This window comes from Anabrus simplex, chromosome 1 (genome assembly GCF_040414725.1).
Source record: "Anabrus simplex isolate iqAnaSimp1 chromosome 1, ASM4041472v1, whole genome shotgun sequence".
NCBI classification, from domain to species: Eukaryota; Metazoa; Arthropoda; class Insecta; order Orthoptera; family Tettigoniidae; genus Anabrus; species Anabrus simplex.
Window position 1 is genome coordinate 1,420,572,935 of NC_090265.1, and position 12,407 is coordinate 1,420,585,341.

Below are 12,407 nucleotides of genomic sequence, written 5' to 3' on the forward strand. Positions count from 1 at the left end.
TGGTAGGCAAGTAGGCTTGAAAAGAGCGATTTTTATAATTGAAAGGCCGTTTGTCTCGAAGTGAAGTATTTCAAGTCTAACCTCAATCAGTGGGCCCTTCTGACAAAGAATTAGTCGTATGACGTCAAGTATTATGGAGATAATATTGCTGGATTGCATTGAATCCAATCAAGACTTGATTCTGATTCAACTTTACACAATCGATTAACCTTGTTCGAACTAATATCGATTTTAAGCAATAGTTCCCGTGTTTCTATGATGCTACAGTATTCGTGTTGTTAAATAATAATGTATTATCTGCGCACTTTTTAGCGATAGATTTACACCCTAGTGCAGAATCGGTCGGCTTCGGTTATCTTCGAGATTCGTATTGGCAACCTTAGAAACATAAACTAGGAATCGCTTATCATCGCTGTGCTACATCTGGCGTACACTTTAAAGTAGGGCCCACGAGAGTTGAAGTCTGACGTTTAGCGCCACCGGCGAGAAAAAGTTGACTAACGCTGCTCGAAAATAGCCTGTTGCTATGGCAACGATAACAGAGTTGCAACATTTTAGGACGCTATCACCACGTGGGTTGGCTTGCTCTCAGTCACTTTTGTCATTCATATTCTGACTGATTTCTTTTCTCGATGAAGTATCGTCTTCCTATTGTGTGTATTATACCGTAGATTATTTTTTAATTGTACAGGTACCGTTAACAATCGGAGTTAAATAATAAAAAACTATCAATGTGGGTAGTGTTGTTATATTCTGTGATTAGCATGTGCATTTGTTGAGGTTATTGTCAGAAACTGATGATTTTGTTAGTGATTATGAAATCTTTTATATATATCGATAATGTCGTGTTCTGTCTTAAATGCTGGAATTATTAACACGAGCTTAGGAACCGGTTAAGGTAAACGAATTGTATTAGGCCTAGGCCTACATGTTTTATTAAACACTCAGCCTGTATGAAAGGGTGGTAGGCTGCAAATGGAGGTAACTATGACAACGCAGCGTACTTCGTAGTTACAGCTTTCGCCACTCACCTGTCAGACTTCAACTCTCGTGGGCCCTACTATAAGTATTCGTACTGTTGTTGTTTACACAGTAAAGCCAAACTATAGAATTCATGCTAGGAACATCGGGAAATGTTATATAGTATTATATATTGCGTGTGTGACACACTTGTTGGCGTAAGATAATAAAGGTTTAGAAAATTCATATCGATCGATCATATTATCGATTCAATTCAGATTTAATTTCCATTCAGATGGCAGTATTACCGGAACTGGCAGTGCTCCCTTCTTACTCCTCAACGGAGTACAAAAATCTATCACTAAAAAAGTGCGCGTACAATATAAGGTGTGACTGTTTAGTCCGCCCTGTCAATATTTATTAATAGTTGAATTATTTATACGCACATGTTTCGGGAGCCTTAACTCCCTTCCCTCTGTGGGTGGGGGCGGTAGAATAACACACACGGTATCCCCTGCCTGTCGTAAGAGGCGACTAAAAGAGCTCCAAGGGCTCTGAAGTTTGGAGCGTCGGTTGGCGATCACGGGGCCCTTAGCTTAGTCTTGGCATTGCTTCCACTTACTTGTGCCAGGCTCCTCACTTTCATCTATCCTATCCGACCTCCCTTGGTCAACTCTTGTTTTTTCCGACCCCGACGCTATTAGGTTTGCGAGGGCTAGGAAGTCTTTTTCACGCCCTTCGTGGCCCTTGTCTTTCTTTGACCGATATCTTCATTTTCTGAAGTGTCGGATCCCTTCTATTTTTCCCTCTGATTAGTGTTATATAGAGGATGGTTGCCTAGTTGTACTTCCTCATAAAACAATAATCACCTCCACCACCACCTTAACTCCCTTCATCAGCGTATTTACATCAAAATCAACCTTAACCAAATCTCATCATATTAAATACAATATTATTACGAGTCAGTACGGACGGAATAAAGACTGATATGGTCAAGTTTGTCGAATTTGTGTTGTTTGAATTCCAAGTGCCCATGTGTTTGTGCTGTAAGTCTTTGTTCCTTGTGCTTGTTTATTAGAAATATATCTTCGCCAGTCCACCTGAAATCCTGTATTTCCTTTTTGAGTACCGGTACACCCAGGGACTGGAAGCTGAATGATTCTATAATAATGTATTTCTATATATTTCCTGTGTCAGTGCATTTAATTCTGTTATTTTTATTTTCATGCGGTACTTGGATATTGATGTAATAGCCCATTCTCTTGCATATGGTGTGCTCTGCTGCCTTGCTTTTGAAGGGATTTCTTATTTGTTATAATTTGTGTTAATGTGTCGATCATTCATTTTAAGTTAAAGATGCTTTGAGGTGTGAGGTTATGTTCTGAATAACATAGTAGCCTATGCCATACGACTTAGGGGGTATCAGCTCATTATTTACAACATAGTAAGTACTTCTTCTTCTTCTACTTCTTCAAGTGCCGTATCCGGTTGCCCAGAATTACAATGTATTGAGCATGGAAGAGGCAGAACTGCATTATAACCGATGGAGCGGGGTGGGGCGGGGGTCGGGGCAAAGGAGGTGAAGGGAGGAGCTGTATGCATAACCCGATGTGCGTCACTACGCTGGATGTTACTTCTCTGCGCTATCTGTTGATAAAAACAGTTAGGTATTGCACACAATACTCACTGTGTCGCTATCTCAAATTTCGGACTGAAACTACTAGCGCCTTGTGGCTTGGCACCGAAATTCATCATTGAGTCGCATCTCTATTCTATCCTCTTTGAGTGCTACTAGAATTGGTTCAGTGAGATGATTAGCCGCAGCATCAGCTCGCTCATTGCCGGGAAAACCGGAATGACCGGGAATGCACACTACTGTTATGTACACTCCAGATTGTTCAAGTTGATACAACACATATTTCACGTTAAATAGATACCAGTTGTAGGAGATTTTGTGAGAGGTTAATGCTCGTAGTACACTTTTAGCATGCGTGTATATAGTTACTATCTTATAAGAATGTTGCTTGGCGTGAATAAGAGCCTGTCAAAGTGCAAATAATTCCGCAGAAAATATGGAAAAATTGTTTCGCAAACAAAATGTTTCAATTGTATTGAAGTTGGAAATATAGAATGCCGCTCCGACGCCTTGCCCGGACTTAAATCCATCAGTATAAATGCTTACCTCAGTATCAGAGAAGGGAATTTTTACTCTTTTTGACTTAGATGGGCGACAAAAAGAATGTTGTGCTGATGGCAAAAAATTCGTTCGTTGGTTCGAAAAAGTAGGCTATTATAAGGACAGGAGTACATGGGAAGTTTAGGCAAACGTAAAATCGTATCGCTCTGTGGGCTCAACATTTTGTATGCTTGATATATGGTAGGAGTTCGTTCACCTCGCGGAGGATAATGTGTATAGTACTCGTGCAGGAGTTGTAATTTTGGAATTAATGGTGACTGTGCCAAAACAAATTCCTTTAGGAGGTACTTACAAGCAAGAGATCTTCTTCGTACCCACAGTGGATATTCACCCGTTTCGACCAGTAAAGCATTCGTGGGAGAAGTTTTAAGTGCTCCTTTACATACTCGTAGCGCGTGATATTGAATGGTATTTAAATGTGCTAAATTTGAAGGCGCAGCCATATCTATAAAAAAGGCACAATAATCCAACATATCTCGCACCGTAGCAGGGTAAAGCGATAAGGACGATAATGGATCTGCTCCCCAGCGTCTACGCGCAACTGTCCGAAGGATTTTGATGTACCAGTCCGTTTTTTGCAGAATAGCATTGACATGCTGTTTCCACGTAAGCTTATGATCGAGTATGATACCAAAATATGTATGTTGGGGAGAAAACGGAATTACAGATTCATCAAGAATTAATGGAGAGTGATCATACGTCCTCTTATGAGTAAAAATCATTGCTGTGCATTTGGGAATTGATACATTTAAACCATGGTCATCTAACCACCTAATTACGTCACGCATCACTCTGGCTATGATCCTCCTGCCCTCAGGTATGCTCTCATGGAAAATATATATTGCGAAAGCATCACGTATGGTGAGATTGACCGTTCTAATTCGCGCATATACCACGCAAACAGAACACCACTTAAAATGTCTCCCTGTGGCAAGCCATGCGAAACTGTCGACCGCCCAAGGGAGCACGTGGCGATTTAATGATAAGGGTGCAATATGTATGTAACTGATATAAGAGCGATATAAACATATTCGGAAAGCCTGCTGAAGCAAGTGGTTCCCATAGCAAATGTAATGGTACTGAATCATATGCACCTTTGATATCCAAAAAGATAAAAGCCGATCGCGCTCTGTTTTCGATATCGAGCTAACAAATGATCAACGATAGAATATCAATTGGGTCTTGTGTGCTCCTTTCTTTGAAAAATGCATATTGCGATTTCGGAATCAGGTTATAATATTCCAAATCTCATACCAAGCGGTTTAAAAGTATTTTAAGAAGGTTTTTCTTACGCAAGAACCCAGCAAATTCCCCTATAATGCGCGGGGTCAGTTGGCGTCTTACCAGGTTTAAGTATCGGTACTAGATGAAAGATGTTCCATTGTGTGGGAATATGATCGGAAGCTAAAGCATTGAAATATGAAAGCAGTACCTTTTTGTCCAAATAGGGCAACAGATGAAGCATAGTATAAGTTATTGAATCGGGCCCTGGGGAAGAACTAGTAGTAGATGCAAGTGTCTGAATTAATTCATTGTGGTGAATAGGCTGTAGTAATGTGGTATACTGAGAAGGTTTGGAAACGGGAAGATGAAAAGGGAAGGGGACGTTATAGTATGGCGTAAGGGAATTGAGAAACGGAGCGTGAATATCTCTAGGTACGGGTGAATGTGTGCTATTTTGGGCAGCACGCGTAAGAGTTCTAATTGCGTTTCACAGATAGTGGATGTGTGTGAATTCAGAGATGATATAAAGGCTCTCCAAGCTATCCATCTTTTTTTCATGAAATATTTGTTTCACTCTAGCAATATAATAAATAAGTTTGTAATGTAATGTCTTTTCTATACTTTTGGCACTCACTATCCCACCAGTGTACATAATGAAAAATGCATAAATATGTGCGAGCTCAGGTTTGCAAGAATGAAACATATGGATATAGTGATCAAGGATACAAGTAGATTATTTAGGCCGATTTTCCGCCAAGTACCATTACCTTAAAGTCATTGACCCCTGAAGTCCCGTTAGGGTTATTGACCCAGGAGGTCCTTGTCAAGGTCATTCACCCCGGTAATTCCGTCAGGGTCATTGACCCTGGAAGCCCCGTTAAGGTTTTTGACCTTCCTGGGGATTGCTCACTGCCCTTAGGGAGGTTGGATGAGGTTAAGCCCCCTCACCCCTCCGCTAAGATTAGTGTTGTCAACAGTCTTCTCGGAAGCAGACTGCAACGAATTGTTTTTTATCGGGGGCGGCCCGAAGCCCGCCCCCCACGTGGCAATCGTCCTATTCTACATTGCCTCCGGCCTGCTATTATTTCTAAGAAGAGAAAGATAGCAGGGAGGAGTGGGAGTGTGATACTACAGGGGTATCTGCATGTCCCCATGTTACCAGGTCAGATGTGGTGATGGGTATCAGATAGCGGTGTAATCGGGTAATAAGAGTGAGGACAAAACCACATAGGCGGAAATAGAAAGATGCCTAAATGTAAAACCTGTCATTTTGTAGATAGCACATGTAAGGATATGGGCTGGACTTTTCCAGGTTGTGTTAGTGAGGAGTATGTATGATGCACAAGTCATGTCCATTTTCCTGTCATGTTTGTTTTTTATAGGGGATCAGCCTTCTTGGCATGCGGGATTCCATGCGCGGGTCCAATGGCGTCTGGGCTTTGGGACTACAAGAAGAGTCCCTCTGTCCAGCTGCCACTGTTCCCTGGTGCCAAGCCTCCATTTACAGAGAAGGGATAAGCCAAGCCTGCTGTGTAGCTGGGGCTAACGTCTTCTTCTTCTCTCATCCCTTGGGTGTGTCCCGGTGTTGCGGTGGTGGTCTCTCATGTCACTTCTAATCTAAAGATAAACATAAACAGACAAGGATATACATGCTTGATATTATAACGATTACTGTACACTAAGTTTGAGTGCGAACTCGGGGTTCCGCTCTCTTGTCACTGCAGCCAAACTTATGTTATTGTTGTCCGTGTGTGCTTCTTGAGAGGCAGGTCGGCTGTTTTCCCTCGCGTTGCTGAAACATATGCATAGAAATACAAGGATATACAAGGAAATGGAAAACATATTATATACAATTTATATACAGTTTTTTGTGTAAGTGATGTTTGAATGGTGTTCGTTTGAATACATTTAGTGAGGTGGACGCCTTAGAAGGGGTAGGGGAGCCCATTATCTTCTATTCCTGTGGCAGAATAGTATTTGTTTTGGCGTGGGATACTTTTTGTATTGGTCTGGGACGTACCTTCCAATACTCCTGATTAAGGGATTGATTCTGTTGCCCCACGCTGGGGCAGCATACATGATGATTGGCCTGATTAGGGCTTTATACAAGTTGACTGCTACCTTGGTGTTTATACTGGATTTACTGTTTAGTATGGGGTACAGTTTGACAAGCCGTATGTGAAATTTTCGCCTTAAGTCTCTTACATGATGTAGCATCGTTAGCTTTTTGTCCAGGATTATCCCTAAATATTTAGCTATTTCGTGCCATTCTATTTTCTTGTTAAATAGTGTCAGTGGCTTGATGTTGCCGAGTTGGTGTGTGCGTCTGTTTTTACGTGTAAACATCACTGCTTGGCACTTCCCTACATTGACTTTGATGCGCCATTTAGTCAGCCACGTTTCTAGTATGCGCAGCGCTACCTGAAGGCCTTTTCTATTGCTTAGTATCTGAGGGTGCTGGACTGTAATTGCTGTGTCGTCCGCATAGAGGTACGTGGTGCTGAGCTCCATTGTCGGCATATCATTGGTATAAAGGACAAACAGGTTCCGCCCTATTAGTGAGCGTTGGCTACCCCCACTCTGATGTTTCGCGTACTTGATAAGAGTGTTGTGTACGTCTACTTGAAATTTCCTGTCTAAGGTATGACTTTATGAGCCTTGCGCAACTAGGATGGAAATCGTAGTCAATCAGTTTTGCCAGTGCTCGTGTCCCTTCGCTTATTCAACCCGATGGTGGCATGTTCTAGGAACCGCGTGAAGAGTTGTGTGGAAGAATGTCCGTTACGTTCCTTAGTATTTCTTTCTCTTTGATGTGGGCTACGAGCGTTTTTAGCAGGATTTTCTCAAATACATTGCTTATGGCTTGTCTTTCCCTGGCTTCCCAAATACTGGGATTTTCGCTTGTTTCCATTGTTCTGGGAAATATTGTAACTTAAACATAGCATTTAAAATGTTGGTGATTATTATGAGGGCTTTGTTGCTTAGTTTCTTGAGGACTATGTTCATTATATCGTCTGGCCCGGCGTCTTTTGGGGGACTGAGGTGTTCAATGATCCATTTGATTTCGTGGATATTGGACTTTTTAACGTCTGGCCTGGGTGCGTCATTGAGAAATTCCTCTACCCCTGCTTCCGTTCGCTGTGTGAATTCGGGATCCCTGCGCGACGCACTTCTAGTTCGGAACTCTGCTATAATGCTGGCTGGCCGGCTAGGTACCGCTCGCACTGGTATGTGCGTCCGTGAGGTTATGGTTGTGGTGAGGGTTGTACGTGTTGTGGTGGTTGTGACTGTGTACGTTGTTGGTGTGCGCGCCATGTTTGTAATGTATCGCCCTGTGAGATGGATATTCTGCTCCAGGTATAGTGCCAGCCCATCAGGTGATGTACCCGGTGCCATGTTTGCTATAGTTGTCCGCAGTGACTTATCCGATTTCGTCCGGCGTTCAATGTGCGATTGGGCTTGCCCGCTATGCGGTACACTCCGCGTGCGTGCCGCAGTACTGCCGTCTGCGCGCGTGGTGTTTAGCGGTGTCCTTGCAGCCTGGAGGTAGCCGGCATAGTAGCCTTTCTCCCTTTTGGGGTCTCGGTTGTGGATCCGACGACCGGGGAATTGTTCAGTGAGAGAGGGGAAGTGACACTCTGACAAAGGCGTAGCGGTGCTGGTCTGAGTGGCTACCAGCTCTTGGGGTCCCTGTAGTTCGTGAGAGCGCTGTGAGAACAGCGCTTCGTTCATGACCGGCGAAATGACGCCCGCTTCTTGCGTAGAGTGCTGTGATAACAGCTGCTCCGCCCTATCGGCCGTCTCTGGCAGTTCTCGGCGTTCGGTGTATGTCTGTGAGGTCCCAGGCTCATTGACAAATTGTTCTTTCGAAAGTTTGCTCTTTTGGAAAGAATGAGCCTGGTCCTGTGCTTGTAGTTATGGGGAAGAGCTACAGCGAAATAGTGAACGCGGGGTGATCCGACACGAACGGGCCCCTGACTCACAGCAATCCTTATCTACCCCTAGGCACGAAGAAGCGGTAGCCGTTTGGGACAAGTGTGTGTACATCTCGAAGGTCTTGAATGTCTTATAGTTGGGCGAGCAGCGCATAGCACTACCCGCAGCCGTTGAGAGGAGAGGGAGAGCGGAGCGAGATGCACGTACGTCCTTTCACTTCCACAGTCAAGCTCGTCCTCTGTTTACAACGAACTGAACGTGCGTGCTTCTTTTATGGACTACGGGTGGAGGGGATACGGTGGGGGACGATGTGGGAGAGGGGGTGACGATGTGGAGATGGGAGAGCGCGGTGCTGAAATAAAAATCTCGAGGGGAGTGTACAAAATAGTTATTCTGAGGACAATCAGAAAGACGTTGCCTTGAGCTAGCTTAGTTAGGTTCTGGCACATGTTCTACTAATTCCATTAGATAAGAAATATTATAATCAATTTTTAAACTATCTCCTTCGCTTCTCTTACATTTGACAAAACGGCAATATTATAATATTATAATTCGTAATAACTTAATTGACTCGGGAAGAAGTACTTCCAGGTTGTTATCACTAATACATGTCAGAAGAGTTAGGCCACCTGAAAGGTTAGAAAAATCACTTCTATCAGATAAAACTTAGAGTTCATGCATTAGTTCAATTTGATTAACAGGAAATAATCTAGCAGCAATTTTAAATTCAGTTTGCGGGAACAGTATCTTATACTTGGGAAATAAATTATGCTGGAAGAGTTTGGCAACGGACAGATTGAGGAAAAGACGGTCCTCTATTCCGGATAAAATGACATCGCATACCTCTCTCGCTGCAGTCTTTCTATTATCTTCAAACCATGTGCGTTTCTGACTTGAGCCTGCTGGATTTCTTTTGGTGATGTCGGTGCAATTAAGTCAGTGATGGTCATACTCGAGAGAGTTTCTAACTTATTGCACAGATAACTTGAAATCAGATTGCTTTTTTGTACTTTTATGCTTTCAATAACTTTAGAGAATAGCACTAGCCAGAATAGAAAATCGGGATCCTTCAGTAGATTCCCTAGGCCTACGGCTTTTCTCACTGTCGAATAGTTATTATCGTCATCGGCGATCTTCTCGAGATACTCTGATATTTCATTTCTGCACATAAAAACCGTATTTACATTGTGCCTTGAAGTTCCACCTTGTGATGGCATTTCTTGGGATGCGCTTTTTTTACCACTTCGACCAAAGCAGGAGTTTGTTTCACAGATTTCAAGAAAAATGTAAAACACTTCTAAATTGGTACTAAAAATGATCCTGATCTGCTTATTCTGAGTGGCACATCGTTCAACAATTAAATTTAATTGATGCGTGTGACAGTGCACAAAATGAGCGTTTTTGTAAACGACATTGACCCTTGCTTGAACACCAGTCTGCCTTCCACTCATTACTGAATAGCCGTCGTACGTCTGCGCAATGACTTTGTCCCGTTTGGTCCAACTTCAGTTTTTCCAACTCCTGGAATTCTGCTGAGTGATTATGAGGCAACAAAAAACTTATGAACCTTTCATTTATTTTGCTGGCCATCTCGTACCGTACAACAAAAACGAGTTGATGTAAGGTGAAACAATCAGTGGTTTCATGAACTTGAATTGCCACGAAATTCGTTTGAGAGATTTCTTCCGAAATCATTTGATGGCACACGGTATAGATTGAATTCATAATCTCGTTCTGTATGGTATTAGATAACCCCAGAAATACACTGTAGTTTGCTCTTTCGGTTCTTTCAGTGTGCTGTCTAGCTCTGACATTAAATTGACTAAACCTCGAAAAATACTTGGGTTATAAGATATGTATGTCTCATCGTGGCCTCTGAGCGCTTGTTCAAACTTCCCACAGAACTTAATAGCATCAATTAATTTAATAAGAATGTATCGATTTTTCGAAACCTGTTCATTTGATTGTTTAATTTTAAGACTGTGTGCACTGTATAATTAGCATCGAATATCTACTCTACCGAGCATAGCAAATTCAATACCAGCGTTTATATGTTACTCGCTCATTTTATGCTCTTTCACTTTTTCACCTACCTGTTTTATGTATGATACCCCGACTGATGTCTACGGAGGTTCAACGACATTCATTGCTAAACAAGAGTAACAGAAGAACGTATTCCTTACCTCACATCCGCACAGCCAGTCAGCCTGCTTATAAAGTAACGGACTGAATATCCTACTCTATGCATTTTTGTTCTTGTAACTCTTCTGTTCATGTGCAATATTTAAATTCGGCCGAGGAGGACCTAACTCCTTTAATTCTATCCTATGTTCAAAAATTAAATTCCCGCCAATACTTAATATTTACAGAATTCATCTTCCTAATCTTCCTAAATAAATACTGTAAAATTTAATTTTCAAATGGGCACGAATGAAAATATTAACACAACACTTAAATACTGAAGGTAGAATTTACACCATTTAAACTACTATGGTACCGTATTTTTATGTACTGAGGACTTCCGCCACAACACTAGACTGCGATAGCATTTACACTCACACACACACATTAGCCTAAAACAGCTATTGAAATCACGGCTAATATTGTACTGAACTGTTTCAGTTAAAAAATGAAATGGCGTGTGGCTTTTAGTGCCGGGAGTTTCCTAGGACAAACTGTTTCAGTAAACACAAACGACGACATTCACAAGAACAAATAAATAGTGCACGCCCGAATTCCTTTCGTCTTTCTCAAATCTGAAAGCAATGTCACCAACGTACAAAGAGTGCCGTCACCTTATGATTAGATTGTAAATCTGTATTTTAGATTCGTTTTATAACTGAATTGTGTAAATAGTCAGTACAATGGAATCCATTGTTGCCATTGATGTTTTCAGAGCCCGTACTTATAGATATGATATAGGCTTTTCGACTTATGTCGTGTCAAGAAAATAAAGTGGAATCATTTCCGTTTGGGCTTCTGGTTTAAGAAGGCTTTCTCGTGGACAGTCAAAAATTTCTTCTGGTGACGCACAGCAAAGATCTCTGCGAAACGTAAAGAATTTCACCTTATTTTCTTGACACGGCATAAGCCCAAAATCCTATATAATGTCTAATGGAATCTATTGTTTTATAAACAGTTTTGGAATTAACCTCTAACAACAGTTAATGTCAGGCGTTGGGGAAATGCCTAGGTACATGATTGTACCGTTTTCATCGTCCTGATAAGGGAATAAATGATGTCATACGGCGTTAAAATTTGCCATACACGGTAATGAGATCACAGAGATTATGTAATTGAGCCATACATCTAAAAAGAACGAATGTATTAAGTTAAATAGGCCGTGATTTCATGATATATAATACGGACGCATAAAATCAAGGAGGCCATGAATGTGACGGCAAAGATGTTCATTTGGCGAATCAAGTATGCCTAGGTCACGAAATTAGACATAAAGATATAAAGGATCCATGCGGCCGTGATAAAAAATAATAGAAAGTTTCTAAAAATTGTTAAAAAAAGAGGTGAGTGAACAATAAAAATTTTTACGCAAGACTTCGAAGAAAGTTCTTCCACGAAGAAAATAGTCCTCGCGGGAAGAAGAAGGGAGATATATAAAAGAGCAAGAGCTAAAGATCCAGCACATTGGAGAATTTTTAAAGTTACGCCGATATCTGACCTAATATCGAGGCGGAAAAGCAGAAGAAATTAACTAATATTTGGACAGTAGTCGGAATACAAACTGAAGGTCGACGCGAAATACCAAAACAAATTAGATTTCTCATATGCTGATTGTCTGAATGAAAAATTAAGAGCTAACTCGATAATTTACTTGTTAAAGTCTGTTACGGGAAATTGACATTGCATTTCTGCTATAATAACCTGTTACAAAACTATAATCTAGCTTCTTTGTAGTACATTTTGAAGGCTATGGTCGTGACATTAATTACGATGCTGGAAATGTTTCTTTCACATATGACTAACGGCTACAACATGAGAGGCTATATCGGAGATGGGGCCGACTTTCCGACGTAGACCGCCCAGCTGTTCCTGCTAGCCCGAGTCTTGAGACTACCGCCTGATGATGACG